The sequence below is a fragment of the Taudactylus pleione genome, unplaced genomic scaffold (genome assembly GCF_031769625.1).
Source record: "Taudactylus pleione unplaced genomic scaffold, aTauple2 ptg000053l, whole genome shotgun sequence".
Lineage (NCBI taxonomy): Eukaryota > Metazoa > Chordata > Amphibia > Anura > Myobatrachidae > Taudactylus > Taudactylus pleione.
The window spans coordinates 4925840-4941217 of NW_028284455.1; the positions used below are offsets into that span (position 1 = coordinate 4925840).

At 40.3% G+C, this 15378-nt stretch overlaps 1 long non-coding RNA gene across 2 annotated transcripts in view; it reads left to right on the forward strand.

Annotated features, from left to right (window-relative positions):
• Positions 1 to 15087, forward strand: part of LOC148535258 (uncharacterized) — a 211642-nt gene extending 196555 nt beyond the window's left edge. For both annotated transcript variants that reach the window (XR_015875746.1, XR_015875740.1), the window contains 2 exons: positions 12304 to 12443; positions 14940 to 15087. This is a non-coding gene — a long non-coding RNA (uncharacterized LOC148535258). The remainder of the gene's footprint in view (positions 1 to 12303; positions 12444 to 14939) is intronic.
• Positions 15088 to 15378: the final 291 nt, after the last annotated feature.

The following is a 15378-nucleotide window of genomic DNA, read 5'->3' on the forward strand; positions in this document are numbered from 1 at the left end:
AGTGACTGCAGTCTGAGGGCAAGCCGTCCACCATCTCCAGTCTAGTTGTAGTCTCAGCCTACGGTCTTATCACACAAATTCTGTACCTGTGGTCTATTATTCTGGAACATCCTAGATGGCTTCCAGACTGTATCTACCAGCAGGACTATCACATCTAGCTTCTGTGTCTAATTTTAGTCCTTGGGATAAGTCCTGCTCCTGCCGCATACTAACATCTAGCGAACACATGCGTTGTTGCATAAGCCCCTACTGTGCCAAGCATGAGACATAGTGGCAATCCTAAGTACCGGTGAGCATGTTCAGCTCTAAGGGAACAATGGGGGGCTGTTATAGGCTTCAAGACCTTGCTGTGTGACTCTAGTGGGTTTATGCAGAATAAACACAGGTGATTCATAACATTGTGGATTCATTAAAATTTTTGATCCACTTAAATGGGAACAAACGTTACAGGTATAAATGTCCGGAAATACAAACACACCCATAATCAGGGGTTCTGAGTCAAATCGAGTCCCAGTTCAGAATAACTTTGCGGTTCCAAGTCAAACAGAGTCCCGGTTCAGGTCTGCTGTTAGTTCAAAATTCATATTTAAAAACTGAACTTGGGTTTTGGATTGCATGTAAACAGGTCTAAATGACATGATTTTATTGATTTTTATAAATGTTAAAGGAAACCAAAACTAAACCAAAACCGAATCCGAACCAAAACACTTAAGTTTGGTTTTGCCAAAACCAGAACATGATGATGAATTAGAACCAAAACACGGGGGTTCTCGCACATCTCTAGTTAAAGGTATTTTTCTGAGGAAATCTCTTCTTTGAATTAACATAACTGCAAAGATCTTTAGCTTCAGGACTCCTGAAGATTGCAAGGTGCTCACCAACCAAACTCTTAGCTCACTGTACAAAAAGAAGACATACAGAAAGCCAATTGTGCTTGATGGGCATTATACCCAGAGACCATGTCATGTGGGAACAACAATAAAGGCTGTATTAGTTGTGGTTAAAATTTAATCTGAGACAGACGCTACATATGGTAAGAAAGGGGCTAGATGATTGCCATTTTTTATATCTCACCCACCCTCCCTATAGTGTTTGTTGTTTGTGTGGTGTGTTTCATGAGTGGTAAGCAAAGTAAACAGGCCAATATTTGAGATTTTAAATGTACCACCTGCATAGGAATTTCAGGACACCACCAATATGAAGGTCCCTCATTTTGTAGAAGTGGTTTTAAGATATATGTTGTGCTAGGAGTAAGTGGCCTCTCTTTCTTGGTTTCATGATGGTTATTGAATCTCATGACCTGGCATAACATGTTCATTCATGCAGGGCTCCACCAGTGATTTGCATTCAGCTAAATTATTAGTATCTATTTCTAAAGATGTGTGCGTCCAGTTCTCAGAGAACGAACAACAACTGAATTTAGGGGTTCAGAGTCAGCCCGAGTCCAAGTTCGGAATCACTTTGCGGTACCGAGTCCTGGTTCAGATCTTCCTGTGGTTCGGAGCTCGGATTTAAAAACGAACTCGGGTTTTGGATTGCATGCTAACAGATGTCATTTTAGCAGTTTGTTTGTTTTTTTTTGTTTAAAAATACAGATCCAAAACAAAACCACGTGAGGGTGGTTTTGCAAAACCAAAACACAAATATGAATAGAATACGAATCCAAAACCAAAACACGAGGGTCGGAGCACATCTCTACTAATTTCTAATTTTAAATCTAAATTTTGCAAAAATCAAGCTTCCATGACTGGAGCAATAATTGTACAGTTATGTTATTGTGATTACGATTTTCAGCCATTGGGGAATTTCACAGCCTGGTGAAGTTGTGAGTGGAAATGAGCCATAATACCACAAGCAGCGGATTTTACAAGGCACAGCAGCCAACTGATCAGCTGCCTTTTGCAGTCTGGCTAAGTCCCTTTCACATTCAAATTCTCTGTTCTGTTCTGGCTGTAGAGTACACTACCAATCAAAGTGGTCAATAGCATGTCTTGTGAATGGTGGTGTACTGGGAAAGTACCCATGTAGACCATGGTTTTTACTAGTAAGAAACAAATTTACAAAAAAAATATGAATTTGATTTGAATACATTTTTAGAAAGGCCCATATGGTACATCATTGTTTTGTGAACATTGGGAACTTTATTGTCATCCAGTCATTCCTTCCACAAAGGAAACCGAATGAACTGCGAGCATTTGCTTATGAGGACTTCAAACTTTTATCAAGATCAAGTATTTAATTATCCCTTCAGAATTTGTGTTCACTCATTTATTACATATGTGGTTATTGCTGCCAGGGCTGTGTCATTGTAGCTGCAGCTACTAATCCCTCTTTAGCTTCTTTGGTGGAAAGATAGATAACAATGCGATTGATACATTTTTAGGTTTAGATTTGCATACCATATCTTATGAGTAGCTACGTATGGTGTTTTAAGATCAATAAATGTATATGTTTTACGGGGTATCAACTTATTACTTTTATGGTCCTCATATCATTGCGCAAATTAGAACAATCTGTTTAAATCACCACTTGAAAGGAAAGTTACAAATTTCATGCAAACATTGTGGTGAAACAAGTAATTTATCAAAGGGTGTGAAGTTTTAAAGATCAAGGGGTCTATTTACTAAGCAGTGTTAGGAGACGGAGGGCCTGATTCAGAGCCGAGCGCTCTACAGAGCGCTCGCTCTGAATCAGGGCCAGCCCTCTGGTTTTGCAGAACGGCCTCCTGGCCGCTCGCATAGCTGTGGGTGACCACCCACAGCTATAGCGAGTGGCCATGATGATGTTCGCGATGGTCAATACCATCGCGACCATCGGGCTTGCGACGAGACCCTTGTGGTAGGATCTCTTTGCCGCAAGCCCAAAAGTGTTTTCGGCTCAAACAGAGCCGAAAACACTCCCATTGACATCACTTGTGATGTCAGTGGGGTCGGCCCCAGACGGTAGGCGTTCCCATGTCTGAATCAGGCCCAGAGTGAAAAGTGATCAGAAAGTGATAAGGTGCCAGCCAATCAGCTCCCAACTGTCATTTTTCAAACGCAGCCTGTGAGATGGCAGTTGGAAGATGATTGGCTGGCATCTTATCACTTCCTTATCACTTTTCACTCTGTCTCCTAACACTGCTTAGTAAATAGACCCCCAAATTCATACACAAAAACACACAAAATATTATGAGATGCAGATTATGCTGAATATTCAGCAGAACCAGCTGAAAAGGAACCTTGTAGTTAAGCAATAATTATAAAAGAAAATATGTTTTTTCTAATTATTACTACCAGTGATTTATATAGTGCATACATATTCCCTGGGTTAGGTATGTAATACCGGCAGTCGGGATGCCTTCTGTCAAAATGCTGACAGCGGCATACCAATGCTCGATATCCCGACATAGGTCAGGTAAGTGCTCTAACCCTCCCTCCTTCCCCCCCTAACCCTCCCTTCTTTGTGCCTAAACCTAACCCTCCCCATCCCACACCCTAACCCTCCCCTTAGTGCCTACACCTAACCCTTCCCCCTTGGTGCCTAAACCTAACTGTCCCTCATTATTGCCTAACCCTGCCAGTTGTGCCTAACCCTAACCCCCCAGTGGTGCCTAAACCTAACCTCCCCACTCCAAAGCCTAACCTTAACCCCTGTGGTGCCTAAACCTAACCCTCGCCCCGGCTTACCTTCGATCGAGATGCCGTCTGTTGGGTTTCCAGGGTCGGCATAAAGGTTAGCGTCAGGATTTAGCTGCCTATGTTCAGTCCCAGGTCGGAATTCTGATGCCGGAATTTAAACAGACGGCATCCTGACCATTGGTATTATAACTACATCACATATTCTCGAGCTCTTTTACAGGAAATTTTTGGCCATTCACAACAGTCCCTGCCCCCAGTGGAGCTTACAATCTATATTCCTACCACGCTAACTACCCATGGGAGTGCACATATAATGGGTACACACTAGACAAGACAATGTACCTTATCTGTTACCCAAAATCCTGCGGGATCTATCGTCTAGTGTGCACCCACCTTTAGTTGTTAAAATCTCAAAGGGCATATCAAATTCGGTGCGGGGTTTACCACGCAGGGCAATTCTCTGGGTTCCATGCCTGGGGCTATTCAATTATTCTTAATTTTCTCTGTACAGTAACCCTCACGAAAAGTGCAGAATCTATGGGTTTTCCTGTGCATTCAATTCAAGAGGGTGCACTTTAATGCAAACTGTTTCTTGCAGATCCTTTCGTATAGTGCTGTTCCTTAACTTTGAGAGGTACAGTAATTATTATTATTATTACTACCCATTTAGTGTCTCATTTATCACAACAAAAGGCGTCTTTGGACGCAGCAGCAATGTGGAAATATGGAAAAGCTGCAGGAGGGGAATCGGTATGTCGATTCCCGGCAGCGGCAGCCCAACACTGGAACAGATCCCGGCAGTGGCAGCCCGACAGCGCTGGAAATCCCGATCGTCCCTAGGTAAGTATTAACTAACCTACCCCCATAACCCTAACCCTCCCTTAGGGGTGCCCAACCCTAACTGCCCCCAGTGCCTAACCCTAATCCCCCCTCTAAGTGCCTAAACCTAACCCCCCCCTTCCCCGCTGCCTAAATCTAAGTCCCCCGGGGGGGTGTCTAACCCTAAGTCCCCCCCGGGAGCCCTAAATCTAACCCTCCCCCCCCCCCCCGCGGCTGTCCGCTCGCGGCGCCCAGCATCCCTTCGATCAGGATGCCGGGCTCCAGTCTCCCGGCGCTGGGAAAAGAGCAGCGTTTCACCCTCGCCGGGATATGACAGTCGGGAAGCCGGCTGTCAGTAAAATGTCTGCTGGCTTCCCAATTGCATCCCGCAGGAGGCATCTGAAAAAAAAAGACGCCTCCTACCGGCATTGCAGGTCCACGTGCTGCCATCAACCATCTGAGTAAGCCTAAGCTTACTATTCTCTTTTGTGTACATGAATAGAATTATATTGTATACAAAGAGGGTAATGTGACTTTAGTTTACTGCTAATACTGAGAATCCACATCTCTAAGCTATCTGTAGCACACCTACAAAACAGACCCTGTTCCTTCCCGAAATGGCCACAGCCTGTCATTCAGACTGCGGTTTAGGGAGCACTGTATGCGAGAACATAGGAGCTATTCTGCATATGCGTAGATCGGGTCCTGTGCATGCACAGTCCTCCCACGATCATAATTTTATGCAAACCATTGGGTTTGTGTACAACTATAAATCAGGCCCAATGTACAAAATATTTTTATTAATGTAACTGCACTTTGTACGGTTATCAAGCACTAGTATAGAGGTCTCCCAGCTTGTGAGGAATGGGAAGAGAGTACATCTAGGACAGTTCTCCAGAAGTGGAATTTTCCTATAAATATCCTTAGTTACCATTCTTTATCAATTTCACAAAGCTGCATTTAAAACTAAGGGACAATATTGCAATACAAATATGTTACCACATCAAGACACTAAATGTATCCACATGATATTGTGATTGCGCAAATGTAACTTGGAGAAGCAGGCTCTTTAGAACAGACATAACTTTCACAATATGCATATTTTCCATCTCACAGCACATAAATGTGTACCTCTCCTAGCTGAGAAATGAAGGGATGTCATATTTCCAAATTCAGCATACTGCTTTTGAGGATGTCACTTTCTTACTTGTCTGTCTGCAGAGACAAAGCTTACTCAACAAGAAATTGTATATTTAATGCCAATGTCCGTGTAATAGTTTGCTGTGCTTTTACATAGACCATTTTATAACCCTATTTTGAAATTTCCTGGGCTAATTTATAAAATATAATAAAATGCAACTCAGCAATTTTTTCCATTATGTGCAAGGAAGTCACATTATTGATAGGAAGCCACGTTATTAATAGGAAGTCACATTATTAATAACTGTCAAGACTTTATTATATTTTGTGTATATGATAATATAATAATAATAATATAATAATATTGTGCGCAAATACCTTTGCGAATACCTATGTGCACATTCACATTCTGCCTTTTAAGATCCCTCTGCATTTCCTTTTGTAGACCTGGGGTTTCGTTTCTTAGTGCTTCATTTGCAGATTAAGAAAACAAAAACAAAAAGCGAAACAATAATCAATGAAACATGATGGGAGGAAATTCAAAATGATCTTGAAAAATTATAGACTTTGAAGCCAAAAGAAGCACCGGAAATATGTTACTGTCCTTTCCAGAACAGATGAAACCCTGTATTTACTAATATACTGCATTTTAATTTGAAGTTACAAGTTCTCTCCTTAAGTACTGATGCTCAAGCTTTATTTATGTCTTATATTAAGCATACACCTTGGCAAGAAATCAGAAATACTGGCCAAGTACATTGTTAAAATTTCACATCAAAGTCCACCCTCCTACAACTTTAGTAACAGCGGTTTCAATAATTGATGCTTTTTAGTGATTCTCCTAATATATGCTGTGCCTGGTTTCATTCGGGCTTACATGAATCATGTCGGCTAGTGGAAATCAGGGCTGTCTTTACCACATGTGGCACTTTTCAATGTGCACTTAGAAATTCTCTGCTGGAGGGCAAAGAGAGGGGGCGGGTACTAGTTACCTAGGCCTCCTTAGGAGCACGGAAGTACTGAGAAGGTGTAACATTGCCTCTTGCGATGCCATGATCACACCCACTGGTGCATGTGGCATGCACCATAGGTATATGCACCAAGAGATGTGCTCCCATACTCCTTCAATGTATACTAATGATCTAATAAACTGGAAGATGATTGAGATAAAATTTACTATCCATATTTAGGGACAAATTCAATTAGTCACGCTAAAATCGTGGTTTACCACGGCTTGAGTTAACGTGCATACCGTGAGTTTATTTTGATTTTTTTCCAGCACAATTCAATTGGAAAAGGATTATTCTGGCATGCACGTGGTACTTCTGGCTGGTAACACCTGTATTAAGTGTGGGGAAAAATGGGGAAATCAGCGTGTACCCCAAATAAGTGCAAACTAATACGTGATAATAACCAGTATAGAAGTATATTAGTGACCAAAAGCAAAGTATTTGGGGCTCTTAAAAGTTGTCAAATGACTGATTTTTGCATTTTTTAATAAACGTGTAAGAATAGTACGTTTTTTTTTCAGCAAATGAAATGTTCTAGATTAATTGTTGTGCATAAATACCTGCCCCATCAATACATATACATATTCCATATAATTTAAACCCATTAGTCTACATTTTGCAGAATATTATCCTAAAAACGGCATGTTATTTTTGGCCAAATTAAGTCAATTAAAAAACATCTAAGTGCCTAATTAATCATTAAGGGGGGGATCACAGGGGTTCTGAACTAAACTCTGAAGAAAAGTTAACACTTGTTAACTTGCACAGGTAATTGAATAGTGAAACATTTGCACCCTGCCATGTTAAATACCTACCAACCCTTACAAGCAGTATGTACATAAGATGGGTATAGGTGGTGAAGGGAAAGAATAGGTGCAAGGAAGAGGGATATTCCATCTGACACTTTCAGTTTTGAGATACTATATTAGTAGAATTGTGCTTTCTCATGTAGTGTCAGCGTAAGGACATGGGCTGGGGTGCAGAACAATGGGTATACATTCAGGAGCACTAGAAAAGCATTTGTGCATATGAAATGTTTCCTGCATTACTTGTTGTAAACATGTATGACCTGTATTCTCAAATAGCAATTCGTATTGTGTACAGTTTGTATTTGGCACACACACACTTCCTAAAAGGTCAACATGTCTCTAGAGGTTTGTGTTGAAAAAGTAAATAAAATTTTTTAAAAACATGTTATGGAATCTAGATTGTTTCTTGCAAATATTCTTTATTTTCCTTTAATTTAATGTTGAACATTTTTAAATTAGTCAATTTGTTGTCTATGTATGAGAAAATTGAAATGTAAAGATTTGCTTATTAATATTTACAAAAGCATTTCCATGGTTTTGGGTTATAACAGGCAGCATGGTGGTGCAGTGAGGTCATGGGTTTGATTCCAAAAGGTGTTGTATACGTGTGGTGTTTGTATGTCCTCCCTGTGTTATGGTGGGTTTCCTCCTGGTACTCCGGTTTCCTCCACATTCCAAAAACATACTGCTAGATTAATTGGCTTCTGACAAATAAATTAACACTAGTGTGTGTGTCCATGTATTAGGGAATATAGATTGTAAACTCTACTTATGCAGGGACTGATGTGAATGACTACAGGTATTATTCTCTGTAAAGTGCTTTGTAATAACTATTATTAAATAATAAATAATTCCATTAGCAGCATTCAGGAAACAACCACCACATATAAATTGCAAATTTGGATAATTCTTTCCTTCTATCAGTATTCCTGCAGATCACAATTATGCAGAAGTACTACAGGATTATTCACATATGCCTCCATCCTCATGAGATAGGTGCCCCCCCCCCTCCTCATTTATACACAATGGTATATTTTCTTGAATTTTTTCCCATACTGTCACCATAAGTGTGCACTGTGAGATACCGACACCCTGATGTTTGGCCCCAAACCTTCTTCTTATGATGAGCAGGGTAAAGAACTCAGGTAGTCCCCAAACCCCTGGAGAAGTGGATGGATGTCTTGTATCTCACCCATTTCCCAGTATAGTGGACAGGATGGTGAGAATAATACCAGGAATCACTGGTCCGTATGTACGGGACTGGGACAATATGACACATTTTGCCGCATTTTAGCCCGGCTTCCTCCACACATACCAGCAAATCGCAGCACAGGGTGAGCATAATGACATGAAGAGCCCGGCTCCGCTCCTGGAGCGGTCATGTGCATCTCCGCTATGGGCTTCTCCTGGAGAGGAGAAAGATTACATCGGTAAGTATGACTGATATACAAGGTCATCCCATCGAGATGTCAATTGTTGCCGGATGACAGAGATTTTTTTGGTGCCTAATTATTAATGTACTTGTTTTAAATAAAATAAATGGTTAAAGAGATGGGAGCAAATGGGACACGTGTCTCGTGTAAACCAGGAGCTTTAGCCACTGTTGCCCACCGGCATGCATCTAAATATAATTGCCACTTTTCACATTGTCACAAATGCAACTATTTTAAATGAAAGCAAATTACGCCTGTGATTTAGGAGCAATTGTGCCCAACACTGAACTAGCCGCACTGTCAGCTGTATAAATGCTTGTACAGCCATTTCTGCCATTCAAACGTTTTGAATTTGCAGTGATCAGGTCTACTATAAATTAATGGGATGAATCTTCTGACGTCCAGCTGCACTTTGGGGGAGATGTGAAATAACACTTATATTAAACATGTATTAAAACAAACTGTATTAAATACATTTCCAGTGTTCCCTCGCTGTAATGATTTATTTACTTTACAAATAAGGCTTAAGTGAACAGTGTCTTGGAGACAAAAGTATAAACATTTAAATTACTTAAAGTGTGAATCTAACAGGGCAGTAGGGTGTACTTCGAGGTGACATTTGCACTTTACACAGTGGTCCTCTTAGAGTAGGCATGCGTAGGACAGACCTTTGCTGTCCTATGATTCTGATGCAACAGAGTTCTAAACAGTACCTACAGTAACTTGATTTTTATTACTCTTACTACTGCATGTTGAATGTATACTTTGTATGCCATAATTGATCTTGTTGTTTAAATGTATCTTCAAATGATTTTTTTATGTAGTGTTACTATCTCGTTACATATTTCATGTGTCTGACACATTAGCTACATTTTTTATTGCGTTGCTTCAATAAAACATATACTGTATGTTGTTTTTAACACATTGGCTGCCAATTGATAGGTCTGTCAGCACAGTCATCTTTTTTACTATAAGTACAAAAGGTCAACAGGTTCAAAGGATCCGCATGGAAATAGTCGACACAGAAATGGTCGACATATACTGTATATATATTTTTCTAACCCTTCCCTTGGTGCCTAACCCTAAACGTCCTTCCTAGTGCCTAACCCTAACACTCCGGTAAGTGCCTAACCCTAAACCTAACCCTAAAAACTTAACAGAAACATGTGTCAACCATTTCTGAGTTGACCATTACCATGTCAACCTTTTGAAACATTTTGTCATGTTGACCTTCTTCCATGTCGACCTTCTGGTGTCGACCAAATCATTGTCAACCTTTACATTGTAGACCTTTTGTATGGAAGCCGCATGGGGCTGGCGATAATTCAGATACTAAAGAAGACAGCTATGTACACGAATGCAAATACAGTAGGTGGGATAGGTTTAGCGCATTCTGGCGCACAGACTTCAGACACACCGAGGCAGACTGCCACATTTCAATATTAGAGAACATACAAAAAGGTACACTAGCCGCACTGATAATCAATCGCAGACTCTTCTAACTGAGAATCAGTCCCGATTGGTGCAAACAAACTTTTTGCACAGTATGTTGAATGTTTAGTACAGATTAGATCCACTTAAAGTGTACATTTTGCTTATATTAACAATGTTAGTATACAGTATAACCATCATAACCTTAAAACAAATTGTCACTATTTCATGAAGAATATACTTGCAAAATATGTATGACTAAAAAGCAAAAATGGTGATCAGGAGCTCATATCTTTCTGCAGATAAAATCCAGAGAGCCAGATGCTTTGCATTAATGTGTATAAACTGCTGGTAAGCTAGAGTCTTTGCTTGATATTTACCAGGTCTCTGATAATTGAATCATGTTAGTGAGGAAAGATGATTACAGCGGGATCAGTACACTTCGCCCTGCTGGCCACACTTTCTGCATCCTGGTGAGAAGATAATTTACTGACCTAAAATTCAGGTCTCACAAACACTGAAAAAGCAGTTTTTATTACTTAGATTTATATTTCACTTTTTTTTTAGAATATCTGTAAATAAATGTTACATACACAGTACAATAAAATAAAGAGATGGCACAATACTGTATCCTAGGTTTTAAGCATCAACATACATTAAATTATTTAAACATCATTGATCATAAGTTCACTATTGAGATCAATGATATGAAGTTTTAAATGCTAACCAGAGCCTGAAGCGTACATACCATGGACACAAAACAAGTACTTATTTGAAGTCACCAATTATGTTCCTATCTATTCTTTCTATTCAATACAAATATCTTTAATTTTGGTATATTCCAAAGCCAAAGGAGATATAATTGTCATATACTGTAACAGGGAGCTTTCGCTCATTTTGAATTGCACACAACCGCGGCCGCATCTAGCGATTTCTCGCATACTGAGAACACGCTGCATTATTATTATTATTATTATTATTATTATTATTATTATTATTATATAGCAGTGTGTTTGTTTTAATTAGCAGCCATTGAGGCCACTATTTAAAGGGCACTGCATAAGGGTTACCACTATTGGGGGCACTGCATGGCGGGGACTACTACTGGGGCACTATATAAGGGGCACTGCATAGGGAGTACCACTACTGGGGGCACTGCATAGGGGTACCACACTGGGGGCACAAGGAGCTTATTACTGGGGTCACAAGGGGCACTGCACAGGGGGGACCACTACTGGGGGCACTGTATAAGGAGCACTGCATAGGGGGGATCACTACTGGGGGCACTACTGGAGGCCTGCATAAGGGGGACATCTCCTGGGGCACAAGGGGCACTGCATATGGGCACCACTACAGGGGGCATTGCATAAGGGCTCAACTACGGGGAGAACTGCATATGGGCACCACTACAAAGGGGCACTGTATATGGGCACCACTACAGCGGGCATTGCATATGGGCACCACTACAGGGGGCACCACTACAAGGGGCTGCTCCTAATCTTTATGTTTACTTCTCTTTACTTTAATCCCATATTGACCCCCATCCTCCCTGGAATACTTGAGGGGGGGGGGGCACCGTAGTACTCGCGTTCTCTGGGCACTCTGGCTACACGCTACTCCTCTGACTACAACTACTAGTGTGTTCCACTGGCAAAATCCCTATTTGGGATATATTTATCACTGATGGCAGTAGGGACACGTTAACTATAACTTCTTATCGCCACATATTACAGCAATAAGTAATGATTTTGAGTGTATATCTAAAAATAAACCATTGCCGAGACAGTACAGATATGCCCAGCTACATCCTTGCCACTGGCATGGCAAATCGTGGCACACATGGTGCAAGATGCACGTCCGCGAGCAAATACACGCAGTGCGTTCTAACCCGCGCCTCCATAGGGATGGATGGTGCAATCGCAATATGTGATATAGTGTACCGTAGCGTATGCAGGCATGGAGAATTGCATGGCGTGATGCGTGCGCATGTTTGTGGTGCGTTCAGCAACAATGTAACTGGGTGCATCTGTATCTTCGATAGGAGCCTGTTCCAGCAATTCTGATACGCATGATATTGCCCTGACAGCATTCTCCATTGAAAATTATGGGAATGAGTATGAAGTCCCGGCGGTTCATATACCGATGCCGGCAGCCCAAAGGAATAAGATCCTGACAGGGCAGGTAAGTACCCTATCCCTACCCCTCTCCCCCCTAACCCTTACCCTCCCTTAGTGGTGCCTAACCCTAACCCTCCCCCCAACCAGCTTGGGCCTGTTAATTTGGCAGTTTGAACCAAGTAAGCAGCTTTAGGGCCAAATTCAATTACCCCTGTTAATTTAACGGGTGTAAAAAAGGGTGGTAGCCTTCGAACTTTGACGCCTGGGGCTATTCAATAAGTGCCCCCTTTTCACACTCGTTTAATTACAGTGCTAATGTGCGTTTATACATAGAATCCATGATAAGTTCACAGACCTATGTGTTAACATGCTCACAGCACCCATTAACATGCTAGTTATCTGGGATTTATAAAAAAAATCCCCAGGGCGTAAATTAGCCTGCGGTAATTACCAGGGTTAATTGAATTTTCCCCTAAGTGACCGATTCCATAAACAAAAAGATCATTCTGCCAAGAAACTAAAATTATTTCACAAAAAAATATTCTTCTCTAGTGGCAATGTAAAAAACACAACTATACCCCAGTCATAATTAAACACAATACTATAAGATTATACAGAGTACACGTTGGTGTAAGTGGAAACTATTAGCAATTTGGCAACATTAAATAGCAAAGGTTTCATAGTAACTAAACATGAATCAGGAATGCCTCTGCAGGATTGTTTAGATGTTAGTAATATTTCAAAAGGCTGTGAAAAATAACCAGATATTCTGTGCAAGCAAGGAGCTGTGGCTACACATATATGGCAGGAAAATAGTACTTGCCTTCAAGGGTGATTAAGCACCAGACAGAAGGTTGTATTTATAAAAGATTAAAAGTGCAAATTACATTTCTTCTTTCTAATATAATTTAAATTGAAATATCAGGTAAGTTTAGATCAGTTTCATCTAAATGACTTTAGTAATATTAAGCTGATATATCGGTATATTTATTATGTTGCCTTATACTAGGCACAGTTGTTTTATAAGAAGAGATCATTTATAATACTAACCTTTATACTCCCCTTTCTTCAAGTATTAGGACCTAACAATGAATCAGTGTATCCTGTGACCTCTGTGATCCACCCTCTTAATGGCCATATATCTTCCAAGTCTGCATGTATCCCTCTGTGTACGTGTTGTAAGGATCTCAGGAGGCCTTTTAATGAAAAGTTTCCAAATAAATAAATAATTTTTTGACAAATGAATAAAAAGTAATGGTAGAAATAATATTTAGGTAAATATACAGTAGAAACACAGATAAACCAGTTTCATCTTCCGTAAGTAGATTTAATATAATACATTTTTTACCATGGAAGTTGGGCACATCCCATTTGTGGAGTGTCGGGGAGATGTATCAAGCTTTGGAGAGAGATAAAGTGGAGTAGTTGGCCAAAGCATCCAATCATCTTCTGTCATTTCAAAAATTGTGCTAGCTAAATGACAGAAGCTGATTGGTTGATTTGGGCAACTTCTCCACATTACAGTATCTCTCTCCTAGGCGTGATACATTTTCCCCTATATCTTTATTTAAATAGCAGCAATTTACTGTATTCCTCAGTACTGTGCAGTGCAATATTTTTTATGTAGTCAGTTTAATTTATGTTTAAAAGAAAAACAAACACACATACAGTACTACAATATACAGATAAAAAGACCACATGACTTACATGTGCTGTTATAAAGTTCTAATATATATATTTTTTAACCAATAATACATAATAATTTCATGGTCTTTTAAAAACAAAAATCTTTTTAAAAACCAAAAATAAAGGCACTTAAACTATGTTTGTATTATTAAATTGCTTCACGCATAGGGCCTGATTCATTACGGATGGCAACTGCAATTGCAATAGCGTGTACGCACGCAGCTTCACTGCGATAGTATGCTAATCCACTGCGATCGCTATGCCATTGCAGCACAACATAAGGATGCCCACTTTACCTTACACACATCCGTAATGTTTGCAAGACTGCAAAACCATCCATACTATCGAGTACGATTGCAGCCTCACGCACACTTGCACAAGCTCTGACCTTACTCAGAAATTGCCAACCTCTTCGTACGCAGTTAGTACACAAGCTGTATATGGTATCGCAGTGGATAATTTATGCAAGCCCATGCAACGGTATTCAAACACACTGGCACACCTGGGTTTCACCGACCACCCCCCCATCACCACCCCCAAATGGGGAGTCTGCGATGGGTCCGCGTAATCACTGTGATTGCAGTAGCTGTTTCCCGCACGCGCCCTGCAATGCATACGCATGAGCAGAGCGCAACAATCGGCCGATTGCCTGAGGAATCGCAGTTGCGATCGGTAATGAATTAGGCCCATAATCAAGATTGTATAAACACAAAGTAAAATGAGTGACCTTTATCTATACCTTTGGCATTACTTATACCTTTGGCATTACTGGTCAGCCAATAGATTTGTTTCTAGTGAACCCCAGAAAGACCATTTAGATCTCCAAAAAAGGCCCACTGAGTACATTATTGCTTTGTCTGTTTCTCTTTTTCAGTGTTTTGTCGGGAACCACAATTTTGCCAAATGAAACACAGCACAATTTCAGACCATGGAAAGAAAAACATTTGTCAATAACCAAAGTTAATCCGTGTTTTCACAGTGACTCTACACATCGATAACACCCATCAAATTACTGTAATATTGTTCAGCTCTACAAAAATAATAATATGATGGAGATAAAACTGAAGTTTATATTTGTTCATCAAAAAATCCCCTGTTACAGAATAAAGAAAAACACAGCTTGAAAATCCAGAACACATTATGCTGGAGCTTTCCCATTATCAGTGAATAGGTTCAGCAGGCCTGCTACAGATAATCTTTTATTTCTACTGAAAATCGAGCCAGAGGTCAGATAAACACACAGAGTGGAAACAAATAATATGGAAAATAAAGATGTCCAAATATATCTGTCAAAATTTAACTCTCATTGTACA